The sequence below is a fragment of the Saccostrea echinata genome, unplaced genomic scaffold (genome assembly GCF_033153115.1).
Source record: "Saccostrea echinata isolate AGI-Se365-2 ecotype Australia unplaced genomic scaffold, CSIRO_AGI_Sech_v1 ptg000033l, whole genome shotgun sequence".
Classification (NCBI taxonomy): domain Eukaryota; kingdom Metazoa; phylum Mollusca; class Bivalvia; order Ostreida; family Ostreidae; genus Saccostrea; species Saccostrea echinata.
Window position 1 is genome coordinate 33,367,115 of NW_026889782.1, and position 9,518 is coordinate 33,376,632.

The 9,518-nt window shown below is 34.4% G+C and overlaps 1 pseudogene; it reads left to right on the plus strand.

Moving 5' to 3' along the window:
• Positions 1–7,982: 7,982 nt before the first annotated feature.
• Positions 7,983–8,806, plus strand: LOC133199207 (uncharacterized; annotated as a pseudogene).
• Positions 8,807–9,518: the final 712 nt, after the last annotated feature.

Consider the following 9,518-nt stretch of genomic DNA (forward strand, 5'->3'; position numbering starts at 1 on the left):
TACAAAAGAGTCTGGCGCAGGTGATTAATGAAGATTTATTTGAAATCTTTTGTGGAAATCTGTAAGAGGAGTTTCCCCTCTATCTGAATCTTGCTTGGGAAAAATGTGTAATGGCTTTGTTTTAATACAGATGACGATATTGAGTGGAAAATACCCTCAAATTAGTCGGTAAGTTGAATTTATTGTGAAACATTTTGTACCCAGGTAATAGTATTACTTTTCCCAAGCATATTTCGGGTTCACAAGGATACGACGAGTTTATTTATATGACAAAATGTTAATAAAAATTGTGTTAATCAGCTGCGCCGAAGCAATTAATGTGAAACACTCAAAAAATTACAAATGACAGTCACGTGATCAACGAAATAATGTGATATCAGAACAAATATGTTCATAAATAGCTAAGGAAACTCTTTATATAAATTGGCCGTACTTAAGTACATAACTTACAAATTAAAATCAAAACGGACCTTGCAATGCAGTGTTATATTTTGAACGTATTTAAAGCTTCGGGAAGCCTTAACATTGCTGCGATGACCTAGGGTCATGAAAATTTACAAATTTGGAAGAGCTACCCTCATCATCATAACTATGCAATTAGTTGAAGATTTTCAAAGAATTCACACATTTTCACTATATAATCAAAAAGAGCCCCCCCCCCCCCCCCCCGAGAAACAACAGAACCCCTGGGACCACAAGTTTCAAAAATTTTGTAAAAGCATCCTTGCTCATCATAACTATACACTTGTTTCTTTGCTTTATAACCAGGAGTACAAAAAAATATTTTGAAAGAAACTGAATTTTCAATATATAATCAATAGAGTCTCCCCCCCCCCCTTTACCAGAACCCCTGATCCAGGGGCCATGAAATTCACAATTTTGGAAGAGGCAGCCATGCTCATCATAACTATGTACTCAGTTAGTATATTTCATACCCAGGAGCAGAGAAGAAGATTTACAAAGATTTAATGCATTTCACTATATAATCAATAGAACCCCCCCCCCCTCAACACCAGAACCCCTGACCCAGGGGCCATGAAATTCACAATTTTGGAACAGGCTGCTATGCTCATCATAACTATGTACTTAGTTAGTTTATTTAATACCCAGGAGCAGAGAAGAAGATTTTCAAAGAAATAATGCATTTTCACTATATAATCAATAGAGCCCCGCCCTAACACCCAAACCCCTGAACCCAGGGGCCATGAAATTCACAATTTTGGAAGAGGCAGCCATGCTCATTATAACTACATACTTAGTTTATTTCATACCCAGGAGCAGAGAAGAAGATTTTCAAAGAAATAATGCACTTTCACTATATGATGTATATAGCCCCACCCTAGCACCACAACCCCTGACCCTGGGGCCATGAATTTCACAATTTTGGTAGAGGGCTCATTGCTTATTACAATCATGCCAACAGTTTGACTGCTTGATGTCCAGGAGTAAAGAAGAAGATTTTTAAAGATTGCATTAATTTTGGTGGTTTTAGCCCCACCCCTCAGGCCCCAGGGGGGCAGGGACCATGAAATTCACAATTTTTGTTCCCCTTCACCCATAGGTGCTATATGCCAAAATTGGTTGAAATTGGTTGAGTGGTTTCAGAGAAGAAGCTAAAAATGTTCAAATGTTAACGCACGACGAACGCCGACGGACAAAAACGGATAGCAATAGGTCACCTGAGTGACTCAGGTGACCTAAAAATTAAAATACAAGTATTATATTACACAATATCAATTTAAATAATTTTCCTATAAATTTATTTTGAAAATAAGAGCTACCCAAATAGAACTATTTAATCTGAAAGTAACTATCAATTGCAATCAAGAGGCCAGTCTCCGTCCAATGCCCACGAGATAAAATAAAATATGAAGATATTAGATAATACCGGCATGATCAGGGAAGTACCGGAAATGTACCAACACTAAACTCATTAATCTCTAATCTGACAGATGCAAATCTCCCATCTGTTGAGCATGATTTCTGTTTATTGTTTCTAAATCTTATCTAAACACAGCGACGCACTTTTTATTCTTCGTGTCCTGCTATTCATGCAGGTTATGAGCTGCACAAGGAATATCTAACAGACAGATAGACGTACCTAACACGTCCCGTCGAATTAAAAATTCACGAAAATGAATTTTGCTTTTATTTATTTATTTTTTTTTTATTTTTGTTTAATATAACTCAACCAATGTTATAGACAAATAAAGAACAAAAACCTTCTTATCAAAAACGTATATCAGTATGAGTTTCCTATTGATAAAATGTAATTTATTCACATCTTATAGTCATTTAAACTATCAGGTCATGAGCTTTGAGAAATTCTAGTCAAAATTAAATATGTACGGTAAATAACTATTGCAGACTCCATGAACACGCACAAGTCTCAACATATAGCAAATGTTACAATCAGATCCGTTCCTTATCTTTATTGCATCTAATCGAGATTGTTTCACTTACCCACTACTTTTTTTTTAGCAGAACAGACTTGCTTTTTTTCCATGACGCCTTGTGCTCTTGTCACTGGAAGAAGTTTTATCATTCTCTGGAGTGAAAAGTTTTATCTTAGCCTATGTTGTTTTTTGTTATTTGATCTTGAACTCTTTCATCATAATATAAACAACAAATGTGCATCAAATACGTGTATATCGAATGAAAAAAAAAATTTATTGTTGCATCTCAAATTGGTATATTTTTTTGAAAGCTGAAAACTATCTAGGAAATTAAAATATTATCACTTAGGCCTAGGTATAAAAATGTGGAGAAAACTAAATATACTCCTTGACCGTTTGCTGTCTTCGACTTAAGACAGTCTTCAATTAAAATGCTTTATATTGCTGATTAAAAAATGTTTAACCCCCACTCTACATAGCATAATGGACAAATAAATCTACACTAGTTTATGTTGCATGAACATAATTTTGAGCATTGGTTCCTATTTGGTTTCTCTTGCAAAAGTTTTGGATTTTTGTTATAAACAACAAACCATCACAGATAGTAAAATGTATGAGTGATTCGCAGTTACTTTATGACAAATAAGCAATTCATAATCTCAAGATACTTGTCACAAGAGTGTTTAAAATCCAATGTTTAAAAGTCCTTCTACATACCTTTTTTCCTTTTTCAAAATTCTTGGAAATCCTCTTTCTGATGAAATCATTTGAAAGTTCTTGGAAACATTTTTTTTTCATCAAAACATGTGACAATCTCCCTGAAATGTTAAGCAAAGATAAGAGAATTCAATTTCATTGTTAGGAGGTCTAAGCAATCAGTTATATTCTTCAAACAAACATTAATAAAAACAATTAAAATATTTAACTAACCATTAATCTCCGATTCAACGATATTATTATTAATAATTTTTCTATATGTGCCTATCTCTTAACCATTAAAACATTCAATTTCAATACATATTCACATAATATTCTGTTAAAGAAATGGAAGCGATGCTCAAAAGGACTACTCACCATTTTGCTTTTTTCCTTCTCAGGATCTAATAAACAGAGGGATTCTTTAAATTGTTCCTTGCTCTGGCAGAATGTCGTTTTAAGGGAAGAATCACTGCTAAGTGTAAATCACATGACAATTGTATAAAGCACGTATCCTTACCTTACATGTACTTTGACAATTCTCTTTTTGTTGGTCAAAATCAGTCATATGAAATTTACTTTTATCTTTGGATCGTTAATATTTACTGTGTTACCTGCATTGTCGACTATTGTCGACGGATTTTTCCGTTATTTCCCGATCGTGACAAGGAGCACACGGCCGGTGTTACCGGTCGGCAGGGGATGTTCACTTCTCCATGGCACCTGATCCCACCTCTGATGTTTGGAGGTCCGTGTTACTCTGCTCCTATTTTGTAATGTTTAATGGACTTTTGAGTATGAATACTGTTCGTTATCTCCATATATTTCACTGCAATATATATACATGCAATACAAATATTTTACAGATTTTCTGAAACACAATCATCAAGGTTTTTATACATATTTTTGGTCTATTTTTGTTGAAATATCGCTTTTTTATTCCTCGTTTAATGTGAAGGCCGACATTCAGTAAATTTCATTTTCATAATCTGTTATTTTTAGCTAATAAATAGTCTATAATAAAAAAATATTAAAATTAGACAAGAGGCCCAAGGGCCTTAACGGTCACCTGAGTATAATACAACAATTTAGAGGATCCATAGAGTATGAAATGAACTGAAAGGTAAAGCTGTTGCCCAAAGCAAGAAAAACAGGGTGATCAGGATCAACAAAATAATTAGTCTACTGTTCATTAACAGTTCATAAATTAGGTTCTAATCTGTTCCCCATTTATCACTATCACCATACAGTATATTAACAAATTATCAGGGATTCTGTACTATTCTAATTTCTTGATGAAATCTCTTACATTGGACTCTCTTGGTCTTTGTTGAACATTGAATAAGACAGGTTATTTTTGTCTCATTTTTATTTATCTATTACTTACAAGTCTACCTTATCATTTAAACTATAAAAGTACTTTTTGTATTATACAATAAAAATCTTGCATAATTCTCCTATTCTATTAACCTTGCAAGTACATTATTTACAGTGATTAACTATCAAAAGTAAATGGCAAAGGGGAATAACTCCTCTCAGTTGAATACAAATTAACAGAGCCCTGGCCAGGACCAGAACAATATTGAACAAATGGTCCAGATGTTCAAAAATCTTTATTAAAACTTTTACTCTTTTTGCCTCTGATATGCCCAGGTGCAGGGAAGATTTTCAAAGAAATAATGCATTTTTACTACAGATTCACTATATTATCAATAGAGCCCCCCCCCCCAGCACCAGAGCCCCTGACTTGGGGCCATGAATTTCACACTTTTGGTAGAGTCACCCTTGCTTATCATAACTATGTATTCAATTTGTTTCAATAATACCCAGGAGAAGAGAAGAAGATTTTCAAAGAAATAATGCATTTTCACTATATGATCTATATAGTCCCGCCCTAGCACCAGAACCTGACCCTGGAGCCATGAATTTCACAATTTTGGTAGAGTCACCCTTGCTTATCATAACTATGTATTCAATTTGTTTCAATAATACCCAGGAGTAGAGAAGATTTTCCCCTGACCCTGGGGCCATAATTTCACATTTTTGGAAAAAGCATCCTTGTGCACCATTACTATGCACTTATTTTGTTTAATTAATACCCAGGTGCAGAGAAGAAGATTTTCAAAGAATTAATACATTTTCACTACATAATCAATAGAGCCCCACCCAACCATCAGAACCCCTGACCCAGGGGCCATGAAATTCACAATTTTGGAAAAGACATCAATGCTTATTATAACCATGCACTTGATTTGTTTATATAATATCCAGTAGCAGAGAAGAAGATTTTCAAAGAATTAATGCATTTTCACTATATAATCAATAGACACCCCCCCCCCTTACACCAGAACCCCTGTCCCTGGGGCCATGAATTTCACAATTTTGGAAAAATCATCCTTGTGCACCATTATCATGCACTTAGTTTGTTTAAATAACACCCAGGAGCAGAGAAGAAGATTTTCAAAAAATTAATGCATTTTCACTATATAATCAATAGTGCCCCGACCTAATACCAGAACCCCTGTCCCTGGGACCATGAATTTCACAATTTTGGAAAAGGCATCATTGCTTGTCATAACCATGCACTTAGTTTGTTTAAATAATACCCAGGAGAAGAGAAGAAGATTTTCAAAGAATTAATGCACTTTTACTATATGATCTATAGAGCCCCACCCTAGCACCACAACCCCTGATCCTGGGGCCATGAATTTCACAATTTTGGTAGAGGGCCAAATGCTTATTACAATCATGTCAACAGTTTGACTGCTTGATGTCCAGGAGTAAAGAAAAAGATTTATAAAGATTGCATCAATTTTGGTGGTTTTAGTCCCACCCCTCAGGCCCCAGGGGGGCAGGGACCATGAAATTCACAATTTTTGTTCCCCTTCACCCAAAGATGCTATATGCCAAAATTGGTTGAAATTGGTTGAGCGGTTCTAGAGAAGAAGTTGAAAATGTTCAAAAGTTAACGCACGACGGACGACGACGGACAAAAACGGATACGCGGGTATGTTAAGGAAGCATACAAATCATTTCTCGGGGAATTTAGACTTTTTTAAGTAAATTAAAATTAATAATTCATCAAAGTCTCCGATAAAACATAAACTATTATTAACTATTACATAAAGACACGGAGTGTCCGAGGCCAAGTAGTGCACCACCTCGACGTCATCACGTGACCGCTATTAAAAGCAAAATATCCTTAATGAAAAGCTTCACAGAACAACACTACCCCGGGGTTAAATAATTTCTTTGAGTAAATAACATAGTTGAAAAACATCTCTTATGCCTAAAAATAACTGCTAGAATCCCACTGTCCTATCGGGAAAATAATTATTCCACATATATGTACGAAACCTTACCCGATGTTTTGCATTTTATGCATATAACCCGAGATATTTCTACAAACCATGTTTACCTCACGATTCTAGCAGCACTTTCCAAGTATTATAGAACACAAGCTTTCGATATGTACAAATCTTATGTTTTTAAGTATCCAGCTTAGTGTTGTTCTTTTCCATTATTGTTGTCACGAATGACAGAGGAAAGGCCAACCAGGATACGTAAATAGCTGACTGTCTTCCATAGAAGATATAATCGATGAAAATAAATCAACATACCTGTTTAACATACTTTTAACTTCACATGAATAACACACAATATTCACGGTATTTGCTTCTAAACCTCCTTTTACGTATCTTTTTACTTGCCCTTTTGGCCAAATTCTCGTTACACAACATGATCGATTCTCAAGTTACTTGTTGAACAGTTATGACGTCATTGGTCGGAGATTTTTATTCAAGTGACAGATACAGCATAACAAAATAAAAACATTTTATTTTTGTTAATATTTGCAAATTTCTATTCATTTTCAGGGGTCAAATTATATCTCTAAATAGCAATATTAGGAAAACTTATGTTCTAAACTTGACGTCATCTCGCCTACTATGACGTCATATTGTATCACTGATTTAGTCAAGTAAGATTATCTTAGTGCTTCCTTAACACACCTGCGTAGCAATAGGTCACCTGAGTGACTCAGGTGACCTACGAAGTTTAGAGATTTATATCCCGGCGTTTTATTGAACGCTGAATTTGCATTACGTTTATGAGTACCGGAGTGAATGAGTATATATTTGTATATATTTGCATATCTACTGTCCTTTCCCACTATAATCCTATTCATATCTGCTGCGATTTTTTCTCTATAACCGCAATTGCTCTCACTGTAGACGCAATATGGATTTTCAGACTCGCATAGAATAATCAATCCAAATATAAAAGACTATATATATATATATATATATATATATATATATATATATATATATATATATATATATATATATATATATATATATATATATGGAATATTGTTTTAATTATTAAAATGAAGTTAACAATAAAAGTATTCAAAATTTAAACTATATTATAACGTTATTTCCTTTTATTTGTATTTCTTTTTTATAAATTACAAGAAATGTACCGAATTGTATAGCAAAAAAAAAATCTATATAAAACACAGGTGTTCAAGTTTTATATTTATCCGTACAAGACTCAAAGTACAAGGAAAGGATAACTCTTCATACACCGGAAGGTTGAGCGTAGTAATATTTGAAAGTGAAATGGCAATACATTTAGGGGAAATCCGCAGTCTATTTATATTTCAACAACATCGTTAGATGTTGTATCGTTCCATCTATTTTTATCACATCTATTTTTAGTATTCGGTTTTTATAGTTATTTTTAACCTGAGGGTTCATCTATATCTATTTGTAGAAATATTTGTTCTTGTACCTCATCAATAACCAATGAAATTGCAGGATTATGATCACGTGGAGGTTACTTTTGTTTTTACCCTGGTATGTGAAGGACGCTTTTATCTAAACAGCAAGATTGATTGTGTGAAAATTAAATATTTGGCCGTGAACTTCAAACAAAGTTAGAAGTGATGTACGCGGGAGGATTTGTCACAGTTTAAAGAGGTGTTTTTGAAAGTAAGTGTTTATTATTCCCACTCATTCTGAGTTTGTATGTGGATTATACTTTACCAACGGTGCCCGAGGTATACGGACTTCAGAGAAACTGGTTTGACCCGGTTTGATTAGTGAACATGATGGATCCGACAGTGGTGGGCATTATTGGACATTCTTATGTGAAGCGCTTAGAACGATTTTTATTGCATAACCCAGTGAATAAGAACTTGTCTTTGAATAAAGATCTGTACAAAGTTTATTTTCGAGGTCAAGGAGGTTTGACAGTCCGCGGTCTGTCCAACTCGCCGAAACTGTGCACCTTTATCTCAGTTCCTACAGTGTGTATTTCTGGATATCGGGGGAAATGATGCTACAACTCGTGCAGCGCATGTTATTGCTCAGGACGTTGTTTCATACGCAAATTATCTTGTGCATGGACTTGGTGTAGTTAACGTTTTAATAGGCCAGCTTCTACGCCGCGACCCACGGAAATCCCCGGTGGGTTATAACGACGAAGTTTTAAAAATAAACACACACTTAGAACAGCTAACCTCTGGACTTCATCATGTTCATTTATGGAAACATAGAGGATTTTGGGCAGACGTGTCATACCTGGGGCCCGATGGGGTCCACTTTCGGGTTGAAATTGATGCAAATTCTCCGGCACCAATGGTGAAATACATGAGGAACATCAGATATGCTGTGCATAATAGTATGCAGAAGTTATTGAATTGTTAAAATTTCTGTTGAAATGAAGTCAGGCTAATTTTATGTGCCTTTTCCTTATATCTGATTGCAAACTTAAGTCTGTTTTTATGAACTTTCTACGTTTAATCAATATTTACTTATAAAAATATCAAAGTTAACATGTTTATCTGTGTACAATCCTGAGTAAGTTATAGACACAGAATTTCTTATTGCATGTATTCTGAGGCTTGTCTGTTTTCTAAGTAATTTTATTCAGACGTGCAGAATTTCTAAGTATATTCTGAGGCCTAGCTGTCTGTTTTCGAAGTAATTTTTTCAGACATGTGCAGAATTTCTAAGTGTATTCTAATGCTTGTCTGTTTTCTAAGTAATTTTATTCAGACATGTGCAGAATTTCAAAGTGTATTCTAATGCTTGTCTGTTTTCTAAGTCATTTTATTCAGACTTGCAGAATTTCTAAGACTTTTAAGTGTTTATTCTGTGCAAGCCTGTCTCTAAGGAATGTTAATCAGACATGTACTGAGTTAGAAGTAGAAGTTGTTTCATAGTTAAAATTCTGATCTGTATTAGACTATGTACATAATTCTAAGTTATAGTACTGGAGCCGAGAAGTTATATAAAGTACTTTATTTTGTGTGCATATTCTTTCACAAGGTTAGGTATGTATTCAATGGCAACCTCTAAAGTGGGTTCAAATTAATAGTATATAACCCATGTGTAAATCATTATACCATAATAAACC